Raw genomic sequence first — 19,958 nt, 5'->3', positions numbered from 1 at the left:
ACATACGTGAGCCAGACACTCCCCTGTCAGTATAAAACAATCATCTGCCTTTGCCAGCTAATACTAATCACCGCCCGTCTACCTCACCTGTAGTCCCCAAACCGTTTCTCTTTATATCCAGATGGAAAAAGCTCCAGAGAAAGAAAAAGGCCAAAAATAGCTATTATTTTCAACACCAACAATTCCGCCTCCAATTCATTCTGATTCTGACCACTTCCAGACACAGACATCCGCAGCCTCACCAACACCCGGAAATAGTATCATCATACCATGATCCACTCAGTACTGAAGGGGTGGGGCAAATAAAAGAAAGCGTCCACATCTGCAGGAATAGGAAACCACCAGCCAATCATACCTCCATTCACTGCCTCGTGGCGCCTTACACACGGGATCAGCCAATCAGTAACATCATTACTGGTACACTATTGGGGCTGCTGGAGGTTTATAAATCAGCTGCGTATTTTTCTTTACTTTTTGATTATGGGAAGAAAGTTTGTAATTTTCTCTTTTTGTTTTAGCTGTATCTTGTTACATTAGAAGTCTTTGAGCAAGGCAGCAACTACTAATGTAGGTGTAAGGGACTTGGGGTGGGCTGTGTCTTCAGAGTCAAAGGGAGCACGTCAACAGCCAGAACAGGTCAGTCTTGCATAAAAAGGGGGACCTTACCCAGTATCAGCAGTGCTGCTTAAACCTGCCCTTCTGTGGTGGGTTTACCCTGGTTGACTGCCGGATACTCACCCCTTATCCCTGGTCACTCTTACTCCCCCTCCTCAGTAGGACGGGGAAAAAATAAGATGGACAACCTTGTGTGTTAAGGTAAAGGCAGTTTAATGAGAAGAAAAGAAAAAAATCGAACATAAAAAACCCATGTTGGGTTGAGGTGAGAGAGAGATGGTACAGGGATATTTCTAGATCTCAATGAGAAAGGCCTGACAACAAATGGCTTAATAAAGTGTCTGTTTTAATAATAGAGAATAAGAAAAGGAACATAAATAGCGAGTAAATCTTATGCCCCTTCAGATGCTGGGAATTCCATGTTCATGCAGTATCAGACAGAGCCTAGATAGCTTTCCCACAGCAGGCCATGCAGATTCTGTCTATGGAAGGAACCTTCTCCTCTTTGACTGAGCTATTATTTAATTTTCTTACAAGAAAACAACTTTATTCATAAAGGATGTTCACATGTGAACTTCTTGACTTTGCCTGTTGATTAGCCCTGAGCTTGGTTTTTGCTCTCTTCCTTAAATGGTGTTTCACTGATGTGCCAACTTCAGTTGAGTTACGCAGGCTGTTTCATTTTCTTCTTATTTTCCCTTTCCTTCTTATCTCCAAGGTCAGTTGACCACATCTTGCAATCCTTCCACTGCTCCCTTTGTTTTAGCTTATTAGTGCTTAAATAAGCAGAACATATAGTACAAAAATCCCTTACTAGGCAGGACATATAATACAAGGTTCCTTCCATGATATCAATATTATTCAGGCCAAGAGATCTATCTGTATCAAGAGTACAGACTATTCAGTTTAACTGTGATGTGTATCATTAACTCCTTGATGTACAATAGTCTCCTGGACAGGATCCCTATACTCCCCCTTGGGTTTAGCTTTTCATTTGCATTGGGGAGGGAAAGACTTACTGAATAATAAGATAGATAATAGTCATTCAAATAATTGTTAAGTGTTAAGGATGTTATGAAAGCCCCCAATCCAACAGACTCCAAGGCCCAGTTATTCCTCCTTCCAGGCTGCAGAAGCCCAGTCTGGTGTGCTTATGGACCCAGATTTGTCTGTCCCAGTCTGATGGATATGGCTACTGCTGTTCCCATTTTCAGGTCTGGCCAGTAGAAAGGCTGAGCATGTATCACAGAGAATAAGAGAGAGACACAGCGTTTGTGACAGACAGATACAGTTGTAGAACTATAAGCTCATTGGAATTCCAGCAACATGGTGGGATAGCTCTCATGACTGGAGCATTGCAATGGAGGGATACAGGTTCTTCAGGAAGGATAGGTCAAGATGTGATGAGGGTCTTCCTTCCTCATCCCTCCTGTAAAGGGAAGGCTTCAATGCATAGAGCTGTGCCTTTGGGGCACAAAAAAGTTGAGAGCTTGTAGATAAGGATTAGAAGCCAGAACAGCACAGCTATTGTAGTAGGTGTCTTCTACAGGCCTTCTGCTTAAGAAGAGAAGGCAGATGAAACCTTCTTTACACGGCTAGGTAAAGCCTCACAGTCACAGGCCCTGGTATTCATAGGTGATTTCAACCACCCCAGTATCTACTGGAATGGCAATATATCTGGGCATAAGCAATTTGGGATATTTCTGGAATGTATTGAAGACAATTTATTGATTCAGATGATCAATGAACCAACTAAGGGAAATACTGTGTTGGACCTACTAGTCGCAAACGGGAAAACTGCTGGAAAATGTAAAGGTCAAGGGCAGCCTTGACCACAATGACCATGAGACTGTGGTTTCTAAGAACCTGATAGGAGTGAGCAAGACAAACAGCAGAATTACAACCCTGGACTTCAGAAGAGAAGACTTTAGCCTATTCAGGGACCTACTTGGGAGGATCATGAGAGAAACTGCCCTGGAGGGCAGAGGAGCCAAGTAGAGCTGTAGTCGTCAAGGACATCCTCCTCAGAGCACAAAAATGGTCCATTCCAATGTGCAGTAAGCTGAGAAAGCATGGCAGAATGGATGAACATGAAGCTCCTGATAGAGATCAAATACAGAAAGGAAGTACATAGAAGGTGGAAGCAAAGACAAGCTACCTGGAAGCGTGAGAAAAATCTCAAATAATTTTCTTCAGACAGGATCTTCTGTGAAGCTATTTTATTCACGATTGCAATGGCGGGCATCCTGTCAATTAGGAGTGCATTATAGTAAACAAATCATAACCTTTTATTCCCTATTACCCAACACCTGATCACCTCCCCTGTTTCCTCGTTGGCTGAGTACTACAGGTTCACAAGCTACTCGACGCTCCTCTATACCATATATGTACAATTTTTATTTTTTTCAACCCTTTAATTTCTCCTTTCTTATGTTTTGAGAACTTGTGATCTTTGTTTTACTGTTCCCACACTGCTCATCCTGTTTTTCTCAAGCTTCCACCTTATTTGGGAACAGTGAGGCCTTCTACTGTCCACTTATCTACTTAGCATTTCTCCTTGTTATGACTACACAACTACCTTGGAATACAGAAAAGTAGTGAGGAATGTGAAGGGCAACAAGAAGAGCTTCTATAGTATGTTGGCAGCAAAAGGAATATTTAAGAGAGTGTGGGCCCATTACTCAGTGAGGCAGGGGACCTAGTGATCAAGGACATCAGAAAAGTCATTACTCAATGCATTTTTTTCTTCGTTTTTTTTACAGGTAAATTCTGCTCTCAGGTCCCTGAATCTGTTAGCACAGTTTTGGGAAATGAAATAGTAACACAGTAGAGAGAGTTAGGGAGCACTTAAGGCAATTGGACATATACAAGTCCATGGGACCAGATGGGATGCATCTGAGGTTGCTGAAGGAGCTGGCCAATGTCACTGGGAGGCCACTGTCTATCATCTTTGAAAGGTAGTGTCAATTGGGGGAAGTTCCTGGTGGCTGGAAAAAGGCAGATGTCAGGTCTATCTTCAAGAGGAAGGATCCAGACAACTACAGGCTACTCAGCCTTATCCTCATTCCCCAGGAAGCAAATACTCTTAGAAGCCATTTCTAAAGAGATGAAAGACAAGAAAGTGATTGGGAACAGCCAACATGGGTTTAGCAAGGGCAAATCATGCCTGTCCAATCTCATTGCTTTCTGTAATGAAGTGACTGACTCCGTGGAAAAGTGGAAGGCAGTGCATGTTGTATACCTTGGCTTTTCATTAGGAAAACAAATGCCATAATTATAATTCTGAATGTGTCCTGTCGTGTCGTGTCCCCCCCTCCAAATTTTCTCCTTCTTTCCCCCCCTCTTTTATTACTGAGCTTTATGTCATATGGTATGGAATATCCCCTTTGGTCAGTTGAGGTTAGCTGTCCTGGCTCCCAACTTCTTGTGCATCCCTCTAAGACTAAATCTAGAAGACTTAGTGGTCTTTTAGTCTGATACTAAATACAAATGGGTCATTTGTTCCCCTTCTAGAAGAGATGTAGTATCCACAGCACAGTCCTTTCAATGCAAGTAGGAAAGGTGCAGTTTGTTTACATGCTGTTTTGAAACCCAAAGTTGCTTGGCTTTTTGCAGGTATGCATAGAGGATATGTATCCTTGCTTACCGAGCAAAAAGAGCATCATAACACCCACAAGTCCCTTCTGGCACAAGGCTGCACCCAGGCAGCTCTCTGATTAGTTGAGAGGAAAAGGGAGATGGGGTGGGGCTTACTTCTCCCAGCTTCTCCTTCTCTTGGTCACGTGTAGTTGACACAAGTTGGATTTCTGTGCTGCACATCCTACGTCATCTAGTGCATAAGGTGGTGGATATAGCATCCAGTTAGGTTGACAACAGTGGTGACATCTGTCTCCAAATTGCATTTCCAGGTGTTATAAATGAAGTCTCAACTCAATCTGAATTTAGTAATATTTATAAAAGGAATATTTATAAAAGGTATAAAAGGCAAGTAAACAGTGCTGGGTGTGTGAGGAGTCTACGCTCCACCAACAAGTACACACAAACATCAAACTTCTAAATATACAGAACATTGCTTTTACATACTAAACCCAAGTATGCCTATACAATCAGAAAAGGTAACAAACAATACTTTAAGTTCCATAACTTAACAGCCTCCATTTTTCCATTCCTTTTCTTGATTACAAGCAAGTCTCCATTTTCCATTCCTTTTGAACAATATGTCTAGCTTTAAGTTGTCAGGCAACTCAGCCTTCGGGCCTTATGTATCCTAATCTTCCCAGATTGAAGAAAAGCATATCCATCTCCTTTTCAAGGCCAATAGGGCCTGGGTCAAAAGGCATGTTCAGGTCACCAGGGGGCGTAACAGCAAAAGCCTTCGATGGCTGTAGCAGCAGAGGGGCCGATGGCATAGCAGTCGGATCAGTAAACAAGCCCGCAGTTCCCTCACTGTCTGGCAAACCACACGTTTGTGATTGTGGTCCCACTGTGTCACGTTTGTGATTGTGGTCCCACTGTGTCACGTTTGTGATTGTGGTCCCAGCACTGAGGGGGAGGGGTGGGGAGCACCCGGAAGCAGCAGGAGGGGTGTATGGCAGCCAGACTGCATCAATTCGGCCTCAGATGCAAATCGTCCCCACTCTCCAGGCTGGGAGTGTCATCTTCAGACATGCTTCTCAGTGGGGACTGCAGGAGACATGTTCTGCTATGCTTCAGAGTAGGCAAAAACTGGAGAGGAATAGAAAGAATGACAGAAGCACGTGGCAGTCTGCTGAGAGCAGCACGGAACCCCAGCTGCTGATCCCTTGCTCCCTTTCTTTTATCCAAGCAGGCAGTGAGCTCTGCAGTACCTGCTGTTGAGGAGCTGGTGGCAGTGAAAACAGCAGAGGTTGACCCCCAGCTCCCCACAACTTCCTTTCAGGTAGTCATATAGAGAGAAAGAAAACAATGAAAAAAAAGTTCAACCCAGGGATCTTCAGTTTCTGGGAAAATCGTAGAGAAAATCTTCTTGGACTATCCTTTTGAGTACATGAAGGAGAAGGTGACTGGGAACTGTCAGCACACATTTATCGAGGGGCTATCATGCCTGACCAACCTACTTACCTTCTATGATAAAATCGATGGTGTCCTGGTTTCAGCTAGGATAGAGTTAATTTTCCTCCTAGTAGCTGGTAGGGTGCTGTGTTTGGAATTTAGGATGAGAATAATGTTGAAATCTGTGGTGGTTTTACCGTGCTGGGCAGCTAAACCCCATGTCCTGGTTTCAGTTAGAACAGAATTAATTTTCTTCCTAGTAGCTGGTGGAATGCTGTGTTTTGGCTTAGGATGAGAAGAGTGCTGATAACACCCCGATGTTTTAATTGTTGCAGAGCAGTGCTTATACTAAGCCAAGGACGTCTCAGACTTTTGCTCTGTCCTGCCAACAGGCAGGCTGGGGGTGCAGTAAGAGCTGGGAGGGGACAGACCCAGGACAGGTGACCCGAACTAGCCAAAGGGGTATTCCATACCATCTGACGTCATGCTAAACAATATATAGGGGTGGCTAGCCGGGGGAGGGGGGCCGGACTGCTCGGGGTTAAGCTGGGCATCGGTCAGCGGGTGGTGAGCAATTGCATTGTGCATCACTTGTTTGTACATATTATTAGTAGTAGTACTATTATCATCATTGTATTATTATTATTATTATTATTATTATTTTCCTGTCTTATTAAACTGTCTTTATCTCAACTCACGGGCTTCACTTTCCATTTCTCTCCCCCGTCCCAGAGAGGGAGGGGGGAGGGTGAGCGAACGGCTGCGTGGTGTTTAGCTGCCAGCCGGGTTAAACCACGACAGTCTTTTTGGCGCCCAACGTGGGGCTCGAAAGGTTGAGATAACGGCAGATCTGACCAGAGTGTGTTAAACTAAAATTGGTATAAGTATTAGACCTGCTTAATAGTCACTTGTCATAATGCTGATTGCTTTAATCTCAACTGTGCTGCGCCTGTTTTCCAAATTGAGTATTATAGCACGTTATTTTCCGTATGTGCTCTCTGTCATGTTGTTTATCCTCTCCGGGCCCTGGTTTCAGACCATTATGGTACTGTGTGTTGTATCAGTGGCTTATGAGATGATGAAATATCTGGCCGTGACTCTAACCTGGTCACGGTCCAGGGTATCCAGGGTATCCAGCCTAACCCTGAGCAGCTGGTCCCTGCACCCTGGCCAGGCACCCATATTAATTGTTTAGCATGTCCTCATATTGTATGGAATATCCCTTTGGCCACTTTGGGTCAGCTGTCCTGGGTCTGTCCCCTTCCAGCTCTTGCTGCACCCCCAGCCTGCCCACTGGCAGGACAGAGCAAGAAGCTGAGACGTCCTTGGCTTGGTGTAAGCACTGCTCTGCAACAATTAAAACATCAGCATGTTATCAGCACTCTTCTCATCCTAAGCCAAAACATAGCATTCTACCAGCTACTAGGAGGAAAACTGACTCTGTCCTAACAGAAACCATGACAGAAGTAAATACACTCAAGGGCAGGGCTGCCATTCAGAGAGACTTAGACAAAGCTGGAGGAATGGGCTGACGAGAACTTTATGTAATCACCAAAGACAAATGCCAAGTCCTGCACCTAGGGAAGAAGAACCCCTGGCACCAATACCATCTGGGGACTGGCTGGGGAACAGTTCTGCTGAAAAGGACTCAGGATTCTTGGATATCAGCAAGCTGAATATGAGCCAGCACTGTGCCCTGGCAGCGAAGGTGGTTAGCAGCATCCTGGGATGTATTACCAGGAGCATTGCCAGTAGACTGAGGGAAGTTTCCAGGTGACAGGTTTCCAGGTTTCCATGGTTTCCTCCTCTACTTAGTGCTCATTAGATCACATCTAGAATGCTGTGTCAAATTTTGGGCACCACAATACAAGGAAGTCATTGATAAAGTGGATTAAATTAAGTGGAGAGCCACTAAGATGGTCAGAGGGCTGGAGTAGTCACAGTATGAGGAGAGGCTGAGGGAACTGTACTTGTTCAGTCTAGAGGAAAGAAGGCTGTAGGAGCACCTAAGAGCAGCCCCCCCGTACCTATGAGGACGCTATCAAGACAGAGACAGGCTCTAACAGACAAATGTCAAATTGTTTTCATTTAGTTTGTTTTTAATCAACAGAACATACATGGAGGAAAAAAATGGCTAATTTTTCATATCCTTGGATCTGGTGCAGGAAATCGTGTATTTTGCATCATCTGTCAGATGCAGCATTTGGCATACTGTTCCACTGAATTTGATGAAGTTTCTTCAGGATGTAAAATACTGAGCAGTGTGCACATGTGTGTGTGAGCTGAAATACCTGTCACATGCAGTTTTGTTCACATTCTTTTCTTCTTTTCTTTTTTTTTTTTTTTTTTTTGACATAGGAAAAGAGATCTAAGCTATTTCTTAAGGGGCAAAAGAAAGATGGATTCACAAGACTGTGTCCCAACAAATTCAAAGCAAGATTTCAGACATTACATAAAGAGTAGGTCTGGTATACATTATCTTTGTGGCTGTTGTGCAGCCTTCACCAATATAGCAGTCACCTTCCCTATCCAGAAGGTCCTCTTTCAGTTGTATGGCTTGAAAACAAAGGATGCAGTACATCAGCTGTAGAAGGATGGAATTCAAAATCTCTGTCGTGGAATCCTTCCTCCATTAATGCAAAAAAACACCACCCTGGCTCTAATGTTTGGCTTGTATGAAGGTTTCTCCTCCTTGTTCCACAGTCACACAAGTGCACCCAAACTCCTAACTTGTAGCATGGCAGCAGTGCTTGCAGGGACCACAGAAGCCCTTCTTACACCTTTTGAACGAGTCCAGACTTTGCTTCAGGACTACAAACATCATGAGAAATTTACAAACACTTAACAGGCTTTCAAGGTACTAAAAGTCTATGGGATTAAAGAATATTATCAGTGTTTTGTGCCCATTCTGCTCTGGAATGGAAGCAGTAATATGCTCTTCTTTGGCCTACGAGGACCTATCAAACAATGTATGCCTGAAGCAACTAATAGCACTCATTTGGTCAATGGCTTTATCTGTGGAGGGCTGTTGGGTGCCATGCTGGGATTCTTATTTTTCCCAATGAACGTTGTAAAAGCTCGCATGCAATCTCAAATTGCTGGTGAATTTCAGTCTTTTTCAAAAGTTTTTCTGATGATCTGGCTAGAACATGATAGAAAATTGATGCATCTTTTCAGAGGAGCCCATCTGAATTACCATCGTTCTGTCCTGTCATGGGTCATAGTCAATGCAACATATGAATTCTTGCTAAAGCTATTATAAAAAATGTTAACTTCCTTTGAAGACCCTCTATTATCTGGGGTATTAGCATATTTGAGGTCACAGTCTCTAGGAACACAAAAATTTATGGAACTTTTAATGAATAACACGGAGTACCATGAAGTTTGGAGAGAATTTGTAGTGGTTTTACCCAACTGGGCAGCTAAGCTCCACCACAACCACTCTCTCACTCCCCCTCCTCAAATGGAAAGGGGGAGAAAATACAATGGAAAGGGCTCAAGGGTTGAGATAAGGACAGGGAGATCACTCAACAATAATTGTCATGGGCAAAAAAGACTCAGTACAGGGAGATTAATACAATTTATTGCCTATTACTAACAAGCTAGAGCAGTGAGATACAAAGGGGAAGAAAAAAAAAAGAAAAAAAAAAAAACTTTCCCCCATCCACCCTCTTCTACTTCTTCCCCCCAAGCAGCACAGGGGAATGGGGGAATAGAGGTTGTGGTCAGTCTACAGGTCTATAGCACTTTGTCTCTGCCGCCCCTTCACAGTCACTCTCTTCCCCGGCTCCAATGTGGGGTCCTTCCCATGGGATGCCATCCTTTCAAAACTGATCCTGCATGGGCTTCCCACTGTGGTGGTTTTACTTGGATGGGCAGCCAAGCTCAACCGCAGCCATTCTCTCACTCCCCCTCCACAAAGGGAAAGGGGGAGAAAATATGATCATAGAATCATAGAATATCCCGAGTTGGAAGGTGTTATAAATTAGACCACACAATTTACTGGTCTATTGAAATTATTTTATTAATCAAGTAAGCAGACACAAGCAAAACAGCGCTGGGCGGCTGGGGAGTCTCTGCTCCACAACAGCACGCAACTTTAATATTAATATTAATTATGTTATAATTAATAGTTCCATTTAGGGGCCACTCCGCTCCATCCTCTAGTTTATAAAGTGGCCACCATTGATTACAATATTTGATAAGAGTTCTTTTACTTTCTGTACCCTCTCACCCCACTATATCCCTCCAATGTGTTAGTATACACCCTAGGGGGCTTTTCCTCGGGGTTTCTTTGCTTTGAACATTTCCTATTGTAATCTACAGTGGTTAATATTCCACTGTTTTCCTAGAAGCTCTTTACTAGTCAATCCCAATCCCTCCAAAATTCACAATATATAGATATACAAATAAAATCAAACCACTGTAAATTAACTGCCTGTTGACAATTACACTGAGGACATTTAAACCTGATGAGCCGATGATACGCCTGGGCAAATTTTGTTCCCTTAGACATACACCTCAATGGCAGTTCTTATATTTACATATTTACATATTAACATATGTATAAAAGAATACTTTAACAAAAAATGCCCGGGCTTTTATATATACAATATACAATGTACAGTTATTATTCCAGTTAGAATTATTCCTCAGCAGCTGCAAACACTATGCCAGTTGCCATTAAAGCTTGCTTACCCTCCTCCTGTCCTTTTCTTAAAATCTCGGACATCCCCGGAGTTAATGGGGATGGCCACATATTCCATTCCTGGCTGGGGTCCCCCCATCGCTATTTCTCGTAGAGGATATAATCCCTCCCTTAAAGCAGATTTCTGATTTCTTGCCCTGCTTCTGGTTACCAGCCCCTGTGTTTCATGATCCGATTCCGATTCTCCTGGATTAGCTAATTCGGGGAGTCCATTAAGGACGGGAGCCGTTGGTGTGGGCGGTGGAATATAGGGCGGGGGTGGTGTCGGGACTTCTAAGTCCTTTCTCTTTTTATCCCGCCCTCCTTTTTCTTTTAGAGGATATAGATGCGTCCTCGTATCTGAATTTATCCAGAGGTGCGCATACTCACTTTCTTCCAGACTAAAGGGTTCCTTTGAGTTTACATAAATATTTAGGCCTGACAAACCCAATCTTCAAAAGACCCAAATACAGGCCAGTAAAGGTGGTCTCCTCGAATCTGTTTACCACCCCAAACTTCAACACAATAATGTATCATTTTTACTTTATTCCTTCCCCGCCTAAAAGGGGAATCCTCCCAATTTTTAATCATTAATCCCGGGGTAACCTAACATCAGACGTTACCCCACCCATGGGACCAGAAGGCTTACTCTTCTTCTGTCCCATCTTCTGGAACACCTTCACACACACACACATGGATCGCTTCCCCCTTTTCGTGGCCCAGTCCCTCGCAGGATGTGGGAACCGCACTACCGAGGGGTCCACACTCGCTTCATCCGCAATTGCACGTCTCGTTTGTTGTGTTCCGGGATACCCAACCCCAACCGAACGGATCACCGGCCTATACTTACCCACCCCGTGGGTCTTCGTTCGGGCTTCGTGCACAAAGGTTGCCTGGGGTTTACCGGTTTTATTTGCTTGTGTCTAATTTTTGGGTTCATCGGTGAAGGATTTGAATGAAAGTAGTCCTAGCGAAGGCCGCTGAAATCAGCGGGGCGCCCCCTCCAAAGGTCTTTCAATCAGATTGCCTTCATCTGAGTCACGGCACGAAATTGTTATAAATTAGACCACACAATTTACAGGTCTATTGAAATTATTTTATTAATCAAGTAAGCAGACACAAGCAAAACAGCGCTGGGCGGCTGGGGAGTCTCTGTTCCACAACAGCACGCAACTTCCCTTTCCAGTGTTGCTGTTTTATAGCAGTTGAATTCCGGCTTATCAGGACTTGTTGAACTGGCTGAGGCTGCACAGTCTATTGTTGAGAGGGGGGGTCGTTATTCCTCTGCTTTGTGTTCAGGTGGGGGTAGTGAAGCGGCAAAAAGGATGTCTTGTGGTAAGGAATTTCACAGAGTCTGGTTTAACTCAAGGATGTTCACCCAACACCCTTTCCTGCTTCCTCCCTTATCAAGGCCATTAAATTTTACAACCTTTTCTCCCCAGCAGATTCTCCAAATTCCTCAAAGACAATGAACAAACCCCCACTAATTTATCACAGAAGGGACCCATAAGGATCATCAAGTCCAACTCCTGGCACTACACAGGTCTACCCAAAAGTTTAGACCATGTGACTAAGTGCACAGTCCAATCACTTCTTAAATTCAGACAGGCTTGGTGCAGTGACTACTTCCCTGGGGAGCCTGTTCCAGTGTGCAACCACCCTCTCGGTGAAGAACCTCTTCCTGATGTCCAGCCTAAACTTCTCCTGCCTCAGTTTAACACCGTTCCCACGGGTCCTATCACTGGCAATTACGGAGAATAGCTCAGCACCTGCCTCTCTACTCCCCCTTGTGAGGAAGTTGTAGACTGCAATGAGGTCTCCCCTCAGCCTCCTCTTCTCCAGGCTGAACAGGCCCAGTGACCTCAGCCACTCCTCATACGTCTTCCCCTCTAGGCCCTTCACCAAATCATCAACCCATGATGCAAAGGGCTCAAGGGTTGAGATAAGGACAGGGAGATCACTCAACAATTACCATGATGGGCAAAACAGACTCAGAATAGGGAGACAGCAAGATTTATTGCCTATTACTAACAAGCTAGAGAAGTGAGAAAAAAAGGAAAGAAACCAAAACCACCTCCCCCCATCCGCCCTCTTCCGCCTCTTCCCCCTGAGTGGCGCAGAAGAACAGGGGAATGGGGGTTGCGGTCAATCTATAGCACTTTGTCTCCGCCACTCCTTCTGGGTCACTCTCTTCCCCTGCTCCAACATGGGGTCCCTCCCACAGGATGCAGTCCTTCCCAAACTGATCCAGCGTAGGCTTCCCACAGGCAGCAGCTCTTCAAGAACTGCTCCAGATATGGGTCCACACCATGGGGTCCATCCATCAGGAGCAACCTGCTCCAACCTGGGACCCCCACGGGCAGCAGTTCCTGCCAGGTCACCTGCTCCTGAGTTGTCCTGTAGCTCCACAAGCTACAAGTCTGGCCCAGAATCTGCTTTGGCAGCCCGCACCCTCCATCACTGCAGGTCCACGTGCTCCACCGTGGTCTCCTCCATGGGCTGCAGCATGGAAATGTGCTCCACCATAGCACATCATGGGATGCAGGGGGTCAAGCAGCTCCACCATGGTCCTCTCCACAGGCCACAGGGAAACCGGCTCTGGCTCCTGGCGCACTTCTCCCCCTCCTTCTTCACTGACCTTGGCACCTGCAAGGATGTTTCTCACTCCTCTCTCTCCCAGCTGCTGTTCCCAGCAATTTTTTTCCCTGTCTTAAATATGCTGTCACAGAGGCTCAAACAATATCACTTATTGGCCCGGCTCTGGCCAGCAGCAGGGCCCTTATCTAACATGAGGCAGCTTCTGGATTCTTCTCGCAGAAGCCACCCCTATGCCCCACCACCACCACCACCAAAACCTTGCCACATAAACCCACTACACCCACAAAGAGCAGCTCTTCAAGAACTGCTCCAATATGTACCATAGGGTCCATCCTTCAGGAACAGACTGCTCCAACATGGGTCCCCCACGGCTAGCAGCTTCTGCCATGTCATCTACTCCTGCATGGGCTCCTCTCCACGAGCTACAGTTCCAGGCCAGAGTATGCTTCGGCAGGGGTTCTCCAGAGGCCACAGCCTCCTTTAGGTCAGATCCACCTGCTTCACCATGGTCTCCTCCATGGGTGTGGAAATGTGCTCCACCATAACACACCATGGGATGCAGGGGGACAACTTCTCTTGCTTGATACGCTACAAAGGGTTAAGAAAGTAAACTTCCAAATTTCTTGGGGTTCTAAAATATATTTAAATAGAAGCTTTAAATAGGTTTAAATAGAAGCTACCAATTTCTGATGAGGATGACTTTCTGAATCTCAAGTTTAAACTGAGCCTACACAAACTATTTTGCCAACCATTTTACTGCTCAACTTTAACATGAACATCTTCTCATTCAGCAACATAATAGTAGATCTGAATATTTAACTTCATTGTAATCTGACTCAGTACAAAGTGGGATTGGTATGTGTGTTCCTTGAAGGTGGAAGGAGTGAAACACTAATTTTATTTCAAGCTTTAAAAGTGCTTTTTCTTGTTGAAAGACTCTCCTGGTTTCGGTTAGGATAGAGTTAATTTTCCTCCTAGTAGCTGGTATAGTGCTGTGAGAAAAATCTCAAATAATTTTCTTCAGACAGGATCTTCTGTGAAGCTATTTTATTCACGATTGCAATGGCGGGCATCCTGTCAATTAGGAGTGCATTACAGTAAACAAATCATAACCTTTTATTCCCTATTACCCAACACCTGATCACCTCCCCTGTTTCCTCATTGGCTGAGTACTACAGGTTCACAAGCTACTCGACGCTCCTCTATACCATATATGTACAATTTTTATTTTTTTCAACCCTTTAATTTCTCCTTTCTTATGTTTTGAGAACTTGTGATCTTTGTTTTACTGTTCCCACACTGCTCATCCTGTTTTTCTCAAGCTTCCACCTTATTTGGGAACAGTGAGGCCTTCTACTGTCCACTTATCTACTTAGCATTTCTCCTTGTTATGACTACACAACTACCTTGGAATACAGAAAATTAGTTCTCTACTGCAAAAACACAACTTAGTTTCTCACAATTCCCCCCTCTTCTTTTCTTCTATTGTTGTTTTTGCACCTCTTCACATACTGCACTCTTGAGTTTTTCCAACTTTAAGATGCAATTTTATTCTTTGGATGTCATGGGGGATGACAGATATACAATGCCATTATTATTACAATACCAACAAATAGTTGTTTGAGACAATTCTTTTCTGGTAACCACAAAGCTAGTTTCTCCCAAATGTTTCTAAATCCCCAGGAATTGTCATCTTGAGTTACTCTATGTAGGATCTCGTTGTGTTGTTTTTTTTTTTGGTTTTCCCAAATATTTTTGAGATCAGTCAAATTCTTCCCATTTGATCTACATATATACAGCAACTAGTAATAATTACTGTGCACGCTCCTCCTTATGAGGTTATTAATAAATCTAATACTGTTTGATTCTAGAGTACTATTTTTGCAGACTTATCAAACTTATTTTCTAGTTCTTCAATTATAGCTGAGATATTTACGATAGCATTTTCTAATTCACTTACCCCTAACCAAGGTAAAAACCACCTTGCAAAACTGTGAAATGCTAAAGGATTTTACTAGAGGATTATCTGAAGTCTGCTTAATTCTTCGTGTGGTATCAAGGGGGCTTTGGCTTTGTGGGTCTTCAATAATAATTACTTTTGGAATTATTGCCCCCAGGGTGCAAGCTCCCTTCTGTCCTAGGGGCAACACTTTCCTGTTGCTTTCATTTAAAAGCCTCTGTTAAACTTGAAATGATGTGGTATCATTGCTTATTGGAAGGAATGCTTTGTGTATGAATGCTTTGTGACTTAATGCACACAATTACTTAACATCCCTTGACATCCACTGTTTTCTCATTGAAATGTAGGTACTAAAATGTGTGTTAAATGCATGCATACAATTATGTTGTGCTAGCATCTAAGGCTCTTGCATTTTAGAGCCCAAGTCATAGTTTTCTGAAGTATTTATAATTTAAGATAATCACAGCTACATATGGTCTTACATATATATGACAGGTACATATAGTACATATATACCTACCTTTAGTCTCTGAAGCAAAATTTGTTGCCAGAAGTCAATTTTAACTTGAGTGCCAAGTGCAAGAACCAGGAGCTATTCAATCTGTTTAAAGCAACAGGGAATGTGAAACCAAGAATGGCTATTTGTAATAGTATGGGGGGAGGAAGATAGACTTGTATGTGTTTTGGTACGTTTTTCTCTGAAGTGTATTTACTTTAGATGTGAGCTTTATCTGAGGTGTGTGGATTTTTTGTTTGTTTTGTAAAACACTTGGGAAAGCAAAAAAAAAAAAAAAAAGAACTACAGAAACTCCAAACATCATGTAGTTCTTCTGGTTTTCTGAAATAGATAAATAATTCTAACTTGTAATTGATACATGAGTTCATTATTTCTAGTTTCCTCCTTATCTGCAAGCAAGCAACTTGAAGAGGAAGTCCATTAAAAACAACAACACCCCCCCATTCTATAGTCTCAATATAAATAAACAATGTTTTCTTTGAAGTTAAAAGAGGTTCCTGGTAGTTCTTGTGATCCTTTAGAAATGTTTGAGTTTCAGAAAACTGTACATTTAACCCTTGGTGGAGAAAATTTTGATCTGAAGCTTTATCCTTGTGCTGCTAAATTAAGGGTGTCTGTAGCTTAGGGGGTTACCACAGATACTGGGACTCCAGTTGTATTTGGGAGAGCAGACTTAATTTGAAGAGGTTCTACGGGTTGAGTGAAAATCTGCAGTTAAATGCCCCTTAATTGGGATTTGAATAGAAAGAAAATAAGTAACTTGAGTTATATGAATTTATTAGCTTTTTTCATTCAGTTATAGGGTTATTGGAAGCAGATTATTTATTTAAAAAAATAATAATTAATACAATACAGTAACTTCTTTATTTCTTTATGCTGAATCATATAAAAATAGAAACTAATTTTGTGATGTCTCTTCAGTTTTGCAATTCCAGTTGAATGGTTTGTCAGAAAAGTAAGGAAAGAAATGCCTGAAATGAAGAGCCAGTATACTAGACTCTGTAAAATTTGTTTCCTTCTGACAAAGTGACCTAGGTATTTTGGCTGTGTAGGAATAGAAATGTTGTTTTTGCAGAGTTACATTGTTTAGAAGGAGGGAATGTGGTACTGAGATATGCTTACAGTGATAAGAAAGCTTAGCAGGCGACCTTGTAAAATGCAGACAATCAGACTCCTTAGGACAATTAGGTGAAAATCACGGTGTCAAGTCAAGTCAGATAAGTGAAGAAACATTACCACTTCAAGCAGTAAAAATGTCAAAAGAAATTTGAAATGTAACAGGCCGGCAACTGAAGACCAAGCATTGTTTGTGAAGCATCAGATAGATTGTGAACCTGGATTCCCCACTCAGTGGGGAAACAGGGGAGGGTCCTGCCATCAAAAGGTATATAAACTGTGTTTTGGAACTAGTAGATGCGCTCTCTCCTGCTTGTGGGGCGCCCGCCATTGCAATCGCGAATAAATTACTATTTCACTGAGATCCTCGCCTGAGCCTAAGTTATTGGCTACGGAGTGTTTCTCACACGGGGAATTGCTTGGAAGTACACCAGGGAATCTGGTAAACTCATAGGTGTGCGGTAACGCTTGCACAGGGAAGTGCTTGTGTCCTGGTTTCAGTTAGCACAGAATTAATTTTCTTCCTAGTAGTTGGTGGAATGCTGTGTTTTGGCTTAGAATGAGAAGAGTGCTGATAACACCCCGATGCTTTAATTGTTGCAGAGCAGTGCTTATACTAAGCCAAGGACATCTCAGCCTTTGCTCTGTCCTGCCAACGGGCAGGCTGGGGGGTGCAGTAAGAGCTGGGAGGGGACAGACCCAGGACAGGTGACCCAAACTAGCCAAAGGGGTATTCCATACCATCTGACGTCATGCTAAACAATATATAGGGGTGGCTAGCCGGGGGGAGGGGGCCGGACTGCTCGGGGTTAGGCTGGGCATCGGTCAGCGGGTGGTGAGCAATTGCATTGTGCATCACTTGTTTGTACATACTATTATTACTTTCGTATTATCACCATTGTATCATCATTATTATTATTGTTATTATTATTTTGTTATTTTTTTTCCTGTCTTATTAAACTGTCTTTATCTCAACTCACGGGCTTCACTTTCCATTTCTCTCCCCCGTCCCAGAGAGGGAGGGGGGAGGGTGAGCGAACGGCTGCGTGGTGTTTAGCTGCCGGTCGGGTTAAACCACGACAGTCTTTTTGGCGCCCAACGTGGGGCCCGAAAGGTTGAGATAACGGCAGATCTGATCAGAGTGTGTTAAACTAAAATTGGTGTAAGGATTAGACCTGCTTAATAGTCACTTGTCATGATGCTGATTGCTTTAATCACAACTCTGCTGCGCCTGTTTTCCAAATTGAGTATTATAGTACATTATTTTCCGTATTTGCTCTCTGTAGTGTTGTTTCTCCTCTCCGGGCCCTGGTTTCAGACCATTATGGTACTAAGTGTTATAGCAATGGCTTATGAGACGATAAGATATCTGGTCATGACTCTAACTTGGTATTTATACTCAGTAACATCGTGGACTCTGTACTTTGGAAACAGCATCTTGGGAACTATTAGCAATTATACCTATTGTTTTTCTCCATTAGAGAGTCAATCTGTGGAGGGGAAAGGGGAGGATATTTTTCCTTACTTGCTTACTCTCCCTTTCTCCTTCACCACCCCTGTATCCTCCTGGGTCACTCTGCCTTCCTCCTTCACCACCCTCTTATCCCCTGAGCTTGTCACAATAGCTCTCCAAGATATTGAATATTTCTGGAATACTCAGAATACCATAGTCTTGTTGTTCTGCCTCATGAATGCACTTCAGATTCTGCTTAAAGTTAAACAACTACTTATGAAGCTCATCCGGAGATCTGCCCGGAGGCAGTATAGTTGTGGGTGGCAGGGAGTATGGGTGGATATGGGCAGGCATCTAGAGCAGTTGGCACCCCCAGTGTGTTGGAAATTCACCCCTGAACAATGGCAAAATCCTCAAAAACTGGCAGAATGCTTGAAAAAAAGGTGTAATGATTCTGGCAGTTCCAAAGTAACACAAATCATTGTAACGTGCTGGGGCCTGGCTCATGCCTATCGAGCTGCCATTGATACTGCTGTCAACTTAGTGACAGACCCTGCGGCCACTCCAAACCCTGTGACAGATCCAACGGCCACTGTGACCCCTACGGTGGATTCTGCAGCCGCTCCAGTCCCAGCTCCTGCAGCCGCTCCAGTCCCAGCTCCTGCAGCCGCTCCAGTCCCAGCTCCTGCAGCCGCTCCAGTCCCAGCTCCTGCAGTCGCTCCAGTTCCAGCTCCGGCCACTACTCCAGTCCCAGTTCCTGCAACTGCTCCAGTCCCAGCTCCTGAAGCCGCTCCAGCTCCAGCTCCTGAAGCCGCTCCAGCTCCAGCTCCTACTGCTGCTCCAGTCCCAGCTCCTGCAACTGCTCCAGCTCCAACTCCAGCTCCTGTAGCCGCTCCAGCTCCTGTGGCCGTGTCAGAGAAACGAGCTGTAGCAGTGCAAGTTGACCCTGCAGAGGGCATTCCAACCCCTGTGGCAGACCCTGTAACAAAGTCAGAGAAACGAGCAGTAGCAGTGCAAGCTGCCCCTGTAGAGAAGGTGAAAATATGGTATAGAAATTCAAGTCGTTTAGAACGCAGAGAGTCTTCTGCCAATCCAGGTAAGGCTTCTGCCAAAACTAAGTATAGAGATGACGAAGATGATGACGACGCTGGGCCGTCAAGGATTCAGGAGGAGGAAGATGAGGATGCCGAAAGAGCAACAGTAACTACCCGAAGCCTAAACGAGCGCGAGCTACAAGATGTGCGAAAAGATTTTGGTCGCTGTATAGGTGAGCAGCTTGTCACCTGGCTGCTCCGGTGCTGGGACTCTGGAGCCAATTGTGTGGAATTAGACGGCAGGGAAGCCAAGCGGCTGGGATCCCTTGCTCGAGACGCCAGCATTGACAAAGCAATTGCAGATGGAGCACGACCCACCAGCCTCTGGAGGCGTCTCCTCTCAGCTGTGAGGGAAAGGTATCCCTTCAAGGAAGATATTTTATGTCTACCAGGCAAGTGGACCACTATGGAGAAGGGAATCCAGTACCTGAGGGAATTAGCCGTACGGGAAGTGATTTATGAGGATCCAGACCTCAAACAAACATCCACAGATCCAGATGAAGTCAAGTGTACACGACCCATGTGGCGGAAGTTTGTACGGAGTGCACCATCATCATATGCCAGCTCATTGGCAATAATGGCCTGGAAAGAGGATGAGGAACCCACAGTGGGTGAAGCGGCTAAACAACTCCGGCAGTACGAAGAAAGTCTCTCCTCTTCCTTACAGGCCTGCGTCTCAGCTGTGGAGAAACTTTCTGAAAAGGTTCACCAACTTGAAGAGAATCTATTGTCCTCCCCACCTGAACCAACCAGTGCCCACCGACCAAAGGAGAACACTTGGGAGAAACTTTCTGAAAAGGTTCACCAACTTGAAGAGAGATTATTCTCCTTCGCACCTGTACAAAGCAGTGTCTCAGCTGTCAGGGGTAGGCGTTCACCCACACAAG

At 44.2% G+C, this 19,958-nt stretch overlaps 1 protein-coding gene and 1 pseudogene across 6 annotated transcripts in view; one reads left to right on the top strand and one right to left on the bottom strand.

Moving 5' to 3' along the window:
- The window catches only part of LOC311426287 (zinc finger and BTB domain-containing protein 5-like), a 112,432-nt gene that overhangs the window by 28,933 nt on the left and 63,541 nt on the right, over positions 1–19,958 (bottom strand). For 2 of the 5 annotated variants that reach the window (XM_084502569.1, XM_084502568.1), the window contains exon 1: positions 88–238. The exons of 2 other annotated variants lie outside the window; for them this stretch is intronic. The gene's annotated coding sequence lies outside the window, so the exon portion shown is untranslated. Of the gene's footprint in view, positions 1–87; positions 239–269; positions 292–19,958 lie in introns of those variants that run through there. One more of the 5 variants, XM_084502570.1, reaches the window with a different exon arrangement.
- Positions 8,045–8,908, top strand: LOC311426540 (mitochondrial nicotinamide adenine dinucleotide transporter SLC25A51 pseudogene; annotated as a pseudogene). The gene has a single exon. The product of its transcript is annotated as a mitochondrial nicotinamide adenine dinucleotide transporter SLC25A51 pseudogene (transcript).

This window comes from Aythya ferina (genome assembly GCF_964211825.1).
Source record: "Aythya ferina genome assembly, chromosome: W".
Taxonomy (NCBI): domain Eukaryota; kingdom Metazoa; phylum Chordata; class Aves; order Anseriformes; family Anatidae; genus Aythya; species Aythya ferina.
The sequence above is the reverse complement of the archived record's forward strand: the minus strand, read 5'-3'. Positions and strand labels throughout refer to the sequence as shown.